The sequence below is a fragment of the Pithys albifrons genome, chromosome 2 (assembly GCF_047495875.1).
Source record: "Pithys albifrons albifrons isolate INPA30051 chromosome 2, PitAlb_v1, whole genome shotgun sequence".
In the NCBI taxonomy this organism is placed as follows: domain Eukaryota; kingdom Metazoa; phylum Chordata; class Aves; order Passeriformes; family Thamnophilidae; genus Pithys; species Pithys albifrons.
The window spans coordinates 7,638,130-7,651,844 of record NC_092459.1 but is presented as its reverse complement, the minus strand read 5'-3'; positions in this window follow the sequence as shown (position 1 = coordinate 7,651,844).

The window sequence follows — 13,715 nt, the reverse complement described above, 5'->3', positions numbered from 1 at the left end:
AGATACAAGGGCAGACAAGCAAGCCCAGCATGTGTTTTGCAGTCTGGCTGCTTTATTAAAGTACGAATAAAAAGTCTCAAAACAACCAGCACAGAAGCCAGTGGATTGCCCTTTTTTAAAAAGGAAAATCTGCCTTTACTTTAAAAATCGCTCTGGCTTCAAGTAACTGGCAATGCCTTCGAACTCCTGGGTCAAAGTGGGTGTGTCCTGGAAATATCCTGGCTCCCAGAAGAAGGAAAGGCAGTGGCAACTCCAGTGGGAAACTGTGCCACCAACCAGCTGCTGCCCTATCACCACAGCAGGGGACAGAACACTGCAGTGCTCCACAACCTGCCCTACCAGGGACTCGGCTTTCATGAATCCAGCCACTAAATGAAAGGGTGGCTCTGGACCTTTGTGTTCTTAACATTGATCTCTGCTGTGCTTGTCCTCCGCCAAGACATGGGCACAACTGTGCCCACCCCAGTTCCTTCATCACGCCTGTAGGTTGGAAATAATTTACACTTAATATTTTTTAATTTCCCAATTTCCTGTTTACAAATTACTTCAATTTTAAAATTGCTAAACAGATTGTATCCAGGTTTTGCTTCTCTCTTCGATCTTTATTAATAATTAAAATAGGCCAGGGACCATTTGCTCGCTCCAGGGCAAAGTGGCCCAGCACAGCTCCCATCCACATGGCTGAATGCTCTTCTGTGCACTGTGGCTGAGGGAAAACCGACCACAGGGAACAGTCATAAGCCTGTGGTGCTCCCTGGCTGGGTCAGGGTGCTGTTGGGACAGCGCCGGTTGGTACAAGCCAGCAAAAATGGGATGCCTGTTAACAACTGAATACACTTGCCTTGTGTGACATGGCTGAAATCCCCTCCAGGCTCATTTTCTGTACTAGCACAGGTGTACTTGGGGAGAATTAATTCATCACAATTTAGTTCTCTAAATCCTGATGCTTTCTAGATACTTGTAGTATGTGCTCCTAATTAGCATGAATGAAAAAAGTTGCCAATTTTGTTTATGTCATGATTTACCTCATTACTTTTCAACCCACAAACTCCATGGCTATGGTCAAGCAGGGTGTCAATTTGTGAAAACTTAGCCTGGAGAAGCTTGAGAACTGCATCTGCAAAGGAGAGAAAGACAGAAGAACTGTATGGACAGATGGCTCAGGGGACAGAGAACACTCAGAGTACAAGGTCTAGGAAAACCTGACCAAATAAAAGTCATCCTGAATTGTAACACCCACACAGCCACTGACACTTTCACCCTACAGAATCACACACTATTTTTTTCTTTTAATTTTCCTAAGTGATCTTATCATCATCGTGAAGAACAAGAAAGTTAATCCACATCCTTCAATGGCCAAGGATCACAAGGTTTTCTTTAACAGGACTAAATAAGCTTGATACATTTTCAGGAAGAAATAAAGCCACAGAGACCATTATTTTGCTATTTATTCTTCACTAAACACCATCATGTTTTGGATAGCTTCAGCCACGGTGTGAATGGGGGCGTGGGCAGGTGGTTTTCCAGGCAAGCCCTGCACAGCCAAAGCCCAGGAGCAGGTTCCTATGGCGACTGAGCACTGTAACGCTTTTTGCCTGGCTCTCAGGAGGTACTTTGCAAAGAAGGAATGAAACACTACTCTGCTTAAAACCTTTTCCACTGGATTTATTCACCTGTGACCTGTAAAGCAATTAACCAGCTGTATTACTCCTGAGACAAGTGATAGATACGTGAAGCCTTGAGTGTATCTCTATTAGTTCTTAACTGTAACTATTTTTAGGACTCAGGAATTACTAGGGCTAAAAGCTTGGAGGTGTATTATCTGTCATTACCTGCATAATTCTCATTCACAAAAATATAGCCTTACTGAATTTACATAGTTATATTAAGGATGACATTCCACACAGCAAATGGATTATACACTGATGGCAGAAGTGGGTATTAATGTAGTATGTGTAATTAATTGGCAAAAGCAATGAAGAGCCAAATTAGACTTCATGTAATTCACAGTCTGTGCCATTGAAATCTGAGCATGTCAGAAAAGGCCCTCCCTGTGCAGTGGAAAAAAATGTAGCATCTCTAGCCTGGTCATACTAGTTTGAACTGCAGGTCATCAGGATTTTAGCTCCAGAATTTAACTGTAAATTTCTTCTGTGTTAGCCAAAAGGTCACCCAGCACATCTGCCAGAGGAGGTGACAGATAGCTGTCCCTCTGTTTCCTATGTGGGTTCCACAGGAATCCCACCCACTGTCAAGCTCCTGCTTTCCTTGCCAGGCACGTGTAAGGAAATATCTGGAGACCTCAGGAGCTCTATATGCTGCCATAAACACATCCACCTACCCGGCTCACTGGTGTTGGAGTCCACATCACCTCTGGGCTGCCTCTGCCAAATACAGTGCAGGAGTCACCTGAGACTGTGCACATCAGGACTGCCCCTCACCAGGTCTGCAGCAGAGCAGGGTCTGCCTTCGGGTTTTATCTGACCTTTACAAATCAGTCCTGTCACTCTGTATTAGGAGTCTTCTGAGCACTGACAGGAAAAGCAAGTCACCCTGTGAGCAGCGGGACTAATTGGTCTTTTCCTGTGCTTGAAGCATTCACTACAAAGCTCTTTTTCTCTCCATTCAGTTATCTAATATGGCCTGAGCTCAGACTGCAGCCTCTCCCTCAGTTAGGCACTAATGCAGTCAGCTTTCTTTTCCTATTGCTATGAAACCCATGGGAAATAAAGATCTTTACAACTGCTACCTACTGTCCTAACTGTCCTAACTGTGAATGAGGGGTTTGTGTAGGTGTTGTACTTGACTCAGCTTATCAACACCAGGTTACCATGAAGGTCAGGGCTCTTTCCTAGAAGGAAGTATTTTTTAATCATGTTAATTTAAACCGGTTTGCTGTACTTCTAATCTTGGTCAGCGTAGGAGAACCTCTCAAAGTGCTTCTATACCTAACAAGTAATACACAGTATTCAACTCATGATAGCAGCCAGGAACACAAAGAAGAGCTGCTAAACTGTACTAGAATGCTGAAAAGGTTACAGATATCCTTCAATTAATGCAGCTGAAATTTGGTTGTGTGTAACCCTATTTTGAACATAGAATCACAGAATGGTTTTTGGTTGGAAAGGACCTTAAAGACCATCTTGTTCCAACTCCCCTGCCATGGTCAGGGACACCTTTCACTAGACCAGGTTACTCAAAGCACCATCCAGCCTGGTCTTGAACACTTCCAGGGATGGAACATCCATAGCCTCCATGGGCAACCTGTTCCAGTGCTTCACCACCCCCACAGTAAAGAATTTCTTCCTAATATCTAATCTAAACTTGCCCTCTGCCAGTTTAAAGCCCGTTCCCCTTGTCCAATCACTCCATATGCTTGTAAAAAGTTCCTCTCCAGCTCTCTTGTAGCCCCTTTCGGTACTGGAATGTACTATAATGTCTCCCTGGAGCCTTCTCTTCTCCAGTTATTTCAACAGGCTTACAGTCCAGCTGGCTCTCCCCCCTGGGCTGGCTTTCCATCAGGATGGCAGGCACACATGAGAGCCCATCAGCCTCCAGATGTCTGTTCCCTGAGAAGCTTAAAAAGGCCCAGGTTTCAGCAATTAAGACGTTCAGTGCTGGGGTTGTATTTCACCGTGACTCTTGCTCCTGAAGGACTTTGGGCAACCTTTTGACCTTCCTCCTTTGCATAAGCAGAACTGTGTAAGAACAATAGGAACATGAGAACTTGCACAGAACAGGCTCCCTCGGTCTGAGCTCTCTGGACTTCAAAAGCCATGAGGTACCATTGACCACAGGACGGACAGACAGACAGACAGGAAATGCTACCAACCACAGTGGCTGCTGGCATGAGGCTGCTCTCCTGCCCCCTCAGCAGATTCTTTCCTGCCTTTTTCTGATTCATCACCACCAGCTGGTCACATCTTCATGCATTATCCTGCTTGGCAGCCGTGGTTACCTTGTTCCAGAGGAGGAATTCCATTCTAAACTCAATATTTTGTACTGTTCTCTTTCTTTCTAATCAGATACACCTTGTTTTGGAAAGGTTATTGTAAAAATACTTTCTAGCATCTAAGTCAACAAGTACTGTCAGATGTGTTGAACATGGTGATTGTATATGTTTCTGGAGAAATGAGCATTTGCTATATCTGAAGGGGGTCAGACCTCACACCACAGGTGATGCTCACTGGGTGCATGAAACAGCACAAGACTTCAACCAAACAAGCCAAAAGAAACGCACTGCAAGCAGTGATCTGAGGTCTTGCATTCCTTTCTCTGGATTATGGCCCATCACAATAGTTATTTGCTAATTTCTCAAGAAAAGAAACTGGCATTTGGTTCAGGTTCAGTAAGTTCCATGAAACTTTTGTCCTGGTGTGGATACCACCATCCATGTATTTATACAATCTTGTTTGTTTTCTGTGTGCTTCATGCAAACACACATAAGCAGGGCATAGGTGAAGCTCTTTAAAATAAATATGATGTCTAAGCCCCTTAGAAACTTTTACACTCTGAGGTCACACAGGATGGGGCTCCTGAGAGATTCTTCACTTTGGTCAGAGCCATCCATCCCCAGGGATGACCAAGCACCTCAGCAGTGTTGTAGGCAGGAGGCAAGGCAGGAAGATAACTCCACCAAACCCCAGCTATTGGTTTCACACTGACCGCAGGTGTGGGGATGGTAACTAAAGAGTAATCTTTGTAGGAACAGGCATTCACTCCCTTTTTTGCTCCAGCAGTGATGCCAGCTGCTGAGACTGTACTGAAGATTGAGCACAGATTCTTTCAAACATGTTTCTTTTATTAATTATGTGCATACATACAGACTTTTGCTGTAGCATGGTAAAAACATTTTAGCCCTGTCTCTACTAAATCTTCAATCATTACTGTAGGACAAAGGTTGTTTTTTTTCTCTTAATAACAATCTTAGAAACACAAGTTGGTGAAAAACATTACCACCTACAAGATACAAAATGGATTAGTTGTGTACCAGAGAATCATAGAGCATTAGGGTGGAAGGGACCTCAAGGATCATCTGGTCCAACCTTTCTTGGCAAAAGTACAGTCTAGAGAAGATGGCTTGGTATCCTGTTGAGCTAAATCTCAAAAGTGTCCAGTGTTGAGGAATCCACCACTTGCCTAGGGAGGTTATTCCAAAGGCTTGTCTAGACTGTAACACATCCCTTTCTCTAGGAGATGGGTGTGGAAAACTATCAAAAGCCCTGGAGAAATCCAGGTAAACAATGTCCACTGCTTGCTCCACATCAACAAAGCAGGTTACTTTGTTGTAGAAGGCAATCAGGTTTGTCAAGCACAATTTGCCTGTGGTGAATCTGGGCTGGCTTTTCCCAATAACAAGTTTCATCTGACTTGTGATAGCCCCCAAGGAGTATTCATTCCATAACTTTCCCAGGGACAGAAGTAAGACTGATGTGTGTATAATTTCCCAGACCTTTCTTTAAGACTTTCTTGTAGATGGAGTGATGTTAACCTTCTTCCAGTCTTCTGGGATGTCCCTCAATCTCCATGACTTCGCAAAGATTATGGAGAGCAGCTTGAAAATTACATCATCCAGTCCTCTTAATACCCTTGGGTGGATATTGTCAGGGCCCACTGATGGCTAGTGGACAAGCTCCTGTAGTAGTTCACAGACCAATTCTTCCTTCACCGACAGTGGGTCTGTGTTTGCATCAGCCTGGGCTTTTGTTCCCAAGGCCTGAGGTCCAGCAGTGCTGGTAAAGATGAGGTGAAGAAAGTGTTGAGAACATCTGGCTTTCCAGTGTTACTTGTAACAAATTCACCTCTCCTGCTGGACAGCAGGCCAGTATTTTCCTTCTGTTTCCACTTGTTGTTTACATGCCTGGATAACTCTTTCATGTCAGTTTTGACAACTCTGGCCAGCTTCAATTCAATCTGAACTTTTGCTTTTCTAACTGCATGTCTGCATGCCCTGGCCTGGCAATGCCCTTGTAGTTCTCAATGGATATTCACCTGCTTTTTCATCTCTGGTATGCCTCTCTTTTGGTTTTGAGTGGTCTCAGAAGCTCACAGTTAAGCCAAGGGGGTCTCTCTTGCTCTGCCTACTTCCTTTGCCTTTAGAGAGGATGAACTGCTTTTGTGCTTCCAGGAGAGCATTCTTCAAAAATTTCCCCACACTCACTAGCTCCTTTATCCTCCATAGAAGCTTCCTACAGATTCCCTCCCAGGTGAGTTCTAAGTGAGTTTAGTTTGCTCTTCTGAAGTCTAAAACCTTTGCACTGCCCAGTAAAGATATCTGCATCTGCCCCAAAGCCCTGGAGGAGGGTGGCTGCTGGAGCAGCCGCCAGCAATGCGGGGTGTCTTGTGACCTGGCACAGGAGCTCCCTGAAGCCTGGCAGAGCTGTGTCCACAGCGGAGCAGAGAGGGACAGGGGAAGTGCCCAGCACAGAACTGGCTCCATGAGACTCGTCCCCAAGCACAGCAAAGCCCTGCACCACAGCCTGCAGGGCAGTGAAGGCTTCTGGACTGGGGCACTGTCTGATGCTGCAGCCCTGTGAAGGAAGGAAAGGGACAAGGGGTCAAAGGCATCCACCTGAGGACAGGGCCAAGAGGCAGCAGAGCCAGGAGAGAGCTATCACAGCAGGTCCATGTGTAGGGGTCCATCACACAGAACCCTCTGTGTCAGCACACGTGGGTTCTAATGCATGTGCTCTCACTAGGTTTGTACCCCCCAGGAGAGCAGCTAGACCAGTGGGATCTCAGGGTGAGCCTTGCTGAGGGGGATAGGCAGGAACCATCTGGACAGGGTGCCAGTAAGGCCATGGGACAACACCATGGCAGCAGCCCTGGGAACAGCCTCTCTTGCGCTTAGGGAACCTGTCCCCCATGCTGCTAGCTGGGAGTGCAAAGATCAGCCCAGCCCTTGGAACATGACCATGCCCTTCCTCTTGCAGGTGTCTAGGGGCAGCAGTGGGGTATATGTTTTAGAGACCTTCAGCTCTGCCACCATCTCCAGACTCTGTGAGGACCAGCCTTCAGATGATCCATCTGTACTATATAGTACAAGGACTTCCAAAAACGTATATTTGTTCTCTGTGATAAACAAGCAAATATTTGGCTCCAATATTGTCATTAATATTAAGCAGGGCAGGGAGGGATGCAAGGGGGACTGGGAAAAGTTTAAAAACTCATTCCTGAAACTTCAGTTTACTTTCTGCCTCCTTAGTTGTGATACAGTCCTTGTGAGCCTGAAGAAGAACCACAGCATGGAAGGCTTTGTAACTGGCCTCTGGAAGGGAACTACCAGCAGTGCCCTATGAAGATTATGTTTCTCATTGCTCATACCTCATTTAACATGGATGAATACAGTGGAAAAATGCTGGAGAATTGATGGGAAGACAAGCAAACTTCTCAAGAGAAAGTTCTGAAATAACATGCAAAGTGTCCTAGCTGGCCAGAGGAACTGAGTTGTGCAGGATTTATTTCCCATTTATGAAACTGGGGATCAGTGTAGGAATCCACTGCATGGGATAATTTCAGATCTTCTTTTTCTCTAAGGTGTTTTCTAGATCAGTATTAATGTCTCCTTGCTCAAGGCAAAGTTGGAGTTTATGATGCCTCATGCAGAGAAAACGTGAGGAGCCTGAAGTAACCTTCTATTTCTGCAGCAAGGGAAGGAGAGGGATGGTCTGAAATGTGCTACTGGGGTAACGGGGAAACAAGCTGGAGCAGGTATTAGAGGCAGTGGTGCTTGGTAAGGAGGGAAATTAGCTTAGTGCACAGCAAACATGCACTTTCTCAGAGCAGTACAGCTTCTCACATTACGGCATTGCGTAAGTTCCTACTCCAGCCTAAACTGCCTTTTCCAGGCAAGAGCCAGGGTAAGGACACGGCTTCAGGAAGCAGAATGAAACCAGAGAAGCTGGCTGAAGATTCCCAGCTTCAGTTCCCAACCACAGGGACATCACTTTCAGCAAAACCAGGAAGCTGCAGTTCCTTGTTCCCAGTGCTCAGTTCTCCTTGAGGTACTCAATAAGCAGCTGGAGTCTAAAGCAGTCTCACTTATTTATGTGAAAAAGACTTTGTTGGTTGCTGACTTGCTATATGACATGTGACACAGGCCTGAAGCAAATCAGTAAATACAGAAATTTTCTCTTGAGAAGGCAAGGGTGGGGCAGAGGACATGGTAATTACATGTTCTCCATGAGCGCTGCTTTTCTTCTCTTGCCCAAAGCAGCTTCGGAGAAAGCATTCCTAATTGTGTATCTCTTTCATTTGCACTGCCTTCACTGCCCTGCTCTCCCCCCAAAAAATAGTCCCGTTAAGAAGGTTTGTTGTTCTTTGCATGGAATCCAAGAGCAGTGAGGGGACAGCAGAATCCATGGTTGGTGGATGATGATCTGGGACACTCTCCTGGAAGCCCTGAAGTATATAGTGTGGCACCAGTAAGTTTTCAGAGACCAAAGCTTGATGCAGAGTTGCCCTAATATGACATATGTTCCTAGAGGGTATTCTGCTGTCCTCTTTCTCCTCTAAGCTCCCCAGTGTTACTACCTCTGAGAAGATCTGGAGAGGAGGACTTGGAAACTGAGTGTAGCATCCACACTTTGCTGAAACCTATGCAGGATGAGACAATGTCAAGAGGACTTCAGTGATGGATGGTGGATTTCTATTGAGTAACAAGCAAGAGAACTTTAGCTGTCATCTTGGCAGTGAGGAAGGGTGTCCCTGCTCCTCACAGACCTAAAGTGGTTAGTTGTCATCACCTGCTTTGCCACAAGTAGCAATTAAATTTTGTGGCTAAACACTGTAATGGTGTGAGTACCCCTTCCCCTGCCAGGACCTGATGTTTTAGAAACACTGCCTGACTCCACTCTACCGTAAGACGTCTGTAGACCATGGTCCATGGAAATGGAGAAGGTAGAGGAGTTTCAGAGGAAAAGCTACAATGCATCTTGAGAGCTGTATCTTGCACAGTGCTGAAGCAAAATCGAACAGAAACCCACCACCTCAGTAACAAGCAGCAGACTTAAAGGCCCTCAGTGTCTGGCTGTGCTTTTCCCATAGACATGTTTTTATAGCTGTGGTTAATGTGTGACTAATCCTCACTGTGGAGTAACTGCACAACCACACCTTAGAGTGGTGTGAGCGCACAGAGTTGCAGGAGGGGTTTGGGTTGGAAGTAGAGATGGTAACATCTGAAAAGAATACTTAAACTGACAACATTTCTGAGCAGGGCTCTAATCATTTATGTCATGCTTCAGAAACTTGCAGTCGGGCTCCAGTGTATGTGTGTCTACACATATATAAAGATATATAATATGTATATGTATATATGTAAAACGAAAAAGGCAAACCACCTCCTGAGAACAATAAGCAGTTCTGCAGTTCTGTTCTCAGGCAGCTGCTATCAAACATTAACAGCCCTATTTGAGCAGGAAGAGCAGACTCAACCAGCATTTTCAAGAGCATATGCACTGCACACTGTCTTTTCCTCCAGTAGGACATAAATAATGGTAATAATAAAGCCACATATTCAATCTGAATAAAAGGCAGGTAATGTAGCTCCAAAACAGCCATATTTTCCCCCTGTGCCACCCTGAGAACAATAAAACTTCAAGAAGTCCTTCTTGACTCCTTATTCTGTGTTACAAACACTGAACTGCTGTTTCAAGTTATTCATAAAGGCAACTTCAGGCCTGAATGGACTGAATGAGAAATGACTGATTCTTCCATCATCAGGACTGTCTGCTGCATGTACAGTCCTGCTCACTCCACATGACAGTCCCTGAAGGGCTGGCCAAGCCCTGGTGTCCATTTGGAGACAGGCTTTGAAAGGCCTCCGACCACAGAGTGTGGATGACTGAGGTGATTTCTGATTGCCAGCAAAGGCAGCTTTTCACATCTCCTCCAGGTATGGCTGGATCAGCAGTTAGATAGGCCATCCACTCCCCTGATTGGACACATGCCAACTTTTTCATTGTGTGCAAAGTCTGCTTTATTTTGAGGGCTTCTAGTCCGTGGAGGGTTTGTTAAAATAAAGTTCCTTTATGGCCTTCTGAAATTATTTCAGTCTTAATTCCAGTTGGTTTGATTTTATTCTGCACAGACAACCTAAGTTTCAACACTTTTAAGCTTTCCTCAGCTAGCTAGGGCTTTGTATAAGGCAAGTCTGTGTGTATCTATTAGAATAACAAAAGTATGTGATTCCTTTCAGTCATATATTGTCTAGTCACACACTTTGTCATGTCATAGGGAATGACACCCAGTACACCACCTGAGCACAGCAGCAGGTGCATGAACAGCATGTGCTCTTGCTTAGGAAGCCATAACAGCCTGAAGCATCTCTGGAGGAGCAGCCCCTTGCCCTCAGGATATACTACTTCCAATTCTGATGGGAGTCAGGTGCCAGAAAAGAGTAATACCCTGTTCAGAACCTGCATTTCTCAGCTAGTGCTTTCTTCTGGCACTCAAACCCTCTCCTTTCAGAAAGAGATGCAACCTGGTTTACTGTACAAGGAAACCCTGTAGCCAGCCACCTAAGGCAAGAGTTCTCAGGCTTTATTTGGAGGGAGAAATGCACTGGTGGTGTCAGCATAAGTTTCTTCCAGGCTGCCCCACTCCTTTGCTCCATGTTTCTGCCCTCACCTTAATCACCTGCAGCAGCCCCAGCTCTGTATACAGGAGGAATCTAGCTGGCTCCTGCCTGTGACTTCTAGAGGTAAGGCAGGCGTGATAGGTTTTGGTGGTGGATATTTTTGAGGCTTGGGGTTTTGTGATTGTTTTTCTCTGAATACTATTTGGAAACATACTGCATATCACAGAAGCACCACAGTTTGGGGACCCCTGGCCTCATGGCACATCTTAAGCATACCTCTGTCTCCCACACAGGTTATCAGGGGTCAGGAATGCTTTGATGGTTGGCTCAGACAAGTAGGGGTTCATGCTGAGGACGTTTTTATACAACAAAGTCACATGGCTTTGGTTAAACTAGAACAGCTGCTCTCTGAGATCCGTGATCTATTCAAATGCTATTCTTTACTTTTAAATCATGCCTATTTATTCCTTGCTTTATGCCACTTTGAAGGAGGATTTTCTACTTTTAAAAGCATTTAGTATTTTCTGACTTTTTAAATTTAGTGATTGCCCTTCCCTAGTTCCTGTTTCATTTTTTCATAGCATGTACTTGTGTGTCCGTGCAGATGCACACACATAAGCACATGTACCTACATGTGTGTGTGTGTGTGCACAAAGCAGAGCAGGTTGGTCCCAATTATCTTTTGTTAGCATCTCAAAGAATGGTCCAGACGGCTGTCCATCTGCTTTTCTATTCTAAAGCACACTAGGGGAAGGAGAGTAGTAAGCTAGAGGAAATAAAAAAAAAATAAAAACAGGATAAGAAAGAGAGGAAAAGTTAACTGGTCTCTGTGTTCTTTGCATAGACTATTGGCTGAAAGACATCCCACTGGCTCGGGAGCATTTTATACCATAATCTTCCTGAACATTAAACTTTGTATTCAATCTATTTTGATCTTTAATTCCCTCTCACACTAATTGAGAATTTTCAAGGTTTTGAATTATTTTAATGTTTACTCTCCAACTTCTTTTTTTTCTTTGTTCCCATATTATTGTTTAGCTTAAATTGCTCATCTCCATCCTTTATACTGTCCTGTACCCCGACAAGCATGCAGAAAGCAACTGTAGGACCTGTCGGGCTGTGTTTTCCTGAGCTGAACAAATCAAACACCATTAGGTTACTGTGGGAGAAGACCTGTCCTCTTGTACCATTTTAATTTCTTTTCCTCTGTTCCTTCCCAGCGTTAATTAATTTAGAGCATGCAGGTGATTGCAAGCAGAAGGCTCACTAGTTCTTTGCATAGCAATACCCATGATGTCAACAATTGCCCCTACTTGCTGGTTACTGAATCCTGTATTTATTTTTCCTTACATACAGCTACATCACACAGAATTATTCTAAAATTGACTAATTCACCTAGCCCTTCCTTCCCCTCTTCTTCCCAAGTTAGAACAGAAATTCCTTTCGTTACCCCCTCCAAGCTTGACCTGGTCCTATTGAAGTTGATCCTAATTGCTACTTGTCAGAACATTATTATACTCCAAGCTGTTGAGGATGCCCAAATTCCCAATGGCAAATGTAATTCTGTGTATTCCCTTCCATTTCAGAGAGTATTTAGAAAAATGTTCCCAAAATGAGGTCTTTTCTCCCTACCAACTCTCTGCCTTGCAGAGCCTGCTGCTCGTTAGTCCACTCCTCACCACTTTACAATTCTTCCACTAATCCTTTGATTATTCTTTTGCTGTGTGGCACTGATAACTTACTCTAGTGAAGTTCAATTATAAAACATTGTCTTTGACTGAAAAATCTGCTAGCAAAAAGCAAGGGATCTTATTAGTTTGGCACAATCTACTTTTCGTGAATCTATTTTATATTTTATGAGCATCTGACCTTTTAATTCCTCTATCCATCAGATCCTTTTGAAAGACCCTGCATACTGCAGAGGCCACACCTTTTCTCTTCTCTTTATTTAGTGAAAATACTGCACTTCATTTTCTGCAATAAAATTGCTGTCTTCTAATTTGACAAGCTTATTAAAAATTCTGTCCATCAGGCTTCGTTTTATGAGCTAAACACCACCCCAGAATGCCAAGTAACTATTTGGTTTTGAGCCTGTCTCATCTCCTGCATATTTAAAAGCTTAGGTTTTCCTTGGGTTTTTTTAGTTTTGCAGCTACCTCAAATGGAGCAAAATGGAGAAAATTTCACCCTGCAGCCTTTATTCCACAGCTCATTTTCATTAATATATATGCTAGTCCTGATGAAGACTCAGATAAGGCATTTATGACATGCCTAAAATAGTTTTTCTTCTCGGTACCCCTTTAGAGTGGCCCTCTTTTTTTTCCTGTTCTCTATTTCAATTACAAGATTATACAGCCTTTTAGATTTGCTTTAGCTTCCTTTATAGGCTCTAATACAACCTGACAAAGTGAGAATTGTGAGAAGTCCTCTGTCTCTCATAGTTTGCCTTCTTTGCCATTCGGTGCATTTATACCCTCCAGCTCATTTTTCCAGAACAAAGAAGGGGTCAAGTTTTAATGCCAGCCACATTCTTTGCATCTCACTTGTGAACAAGAGCAAATGTGATAATTGCTCCAGCATGAAGAAGAAAGTCAGGAAGCACAGTGAACAGAAACGTGAGTCAGGAAAACCCAGGCTAACCTGTGCTGGAGTACAGAGGCAGACCAGCCCTCCTGTAGATTGTTCACTCTTGGTACAACAAAGTTTCTTTCAAGGGCACACCAAGGATGAAACGAGTGTTGCACTTGTAAGGGTTTTCACACAGAATACTTCCCACTTCCCTTAGCAATTCATTTCATTCTCTCCATGCCATCTTAATTTCCCAAAGTACTGCTGATTAGAAAAGTGGAAGCAAAAGTCTTGGTAAACCCCCAAGGAAGAGAATTTATAGTTCATAAGGCACTTCAACACAAACCAGCCAAGTCAGACCTTACATGAGCCTTTTTGCCAGTCCCTTAAACTGGGTAAGTTGGCATGAAGTTAGAAAGCACTTTCCAGCTTTGTTTAGCTATGGAAGCAACTCATCTAAACTCAATCCTTCAAACCTTTTGCCTGATCTCACAACTTTCTGATTGATAGGATTCCTCTAAATTATTTTTGCTGGTAAACATAGCCCCCATAGTTCCAGTGTAAGCAAGAT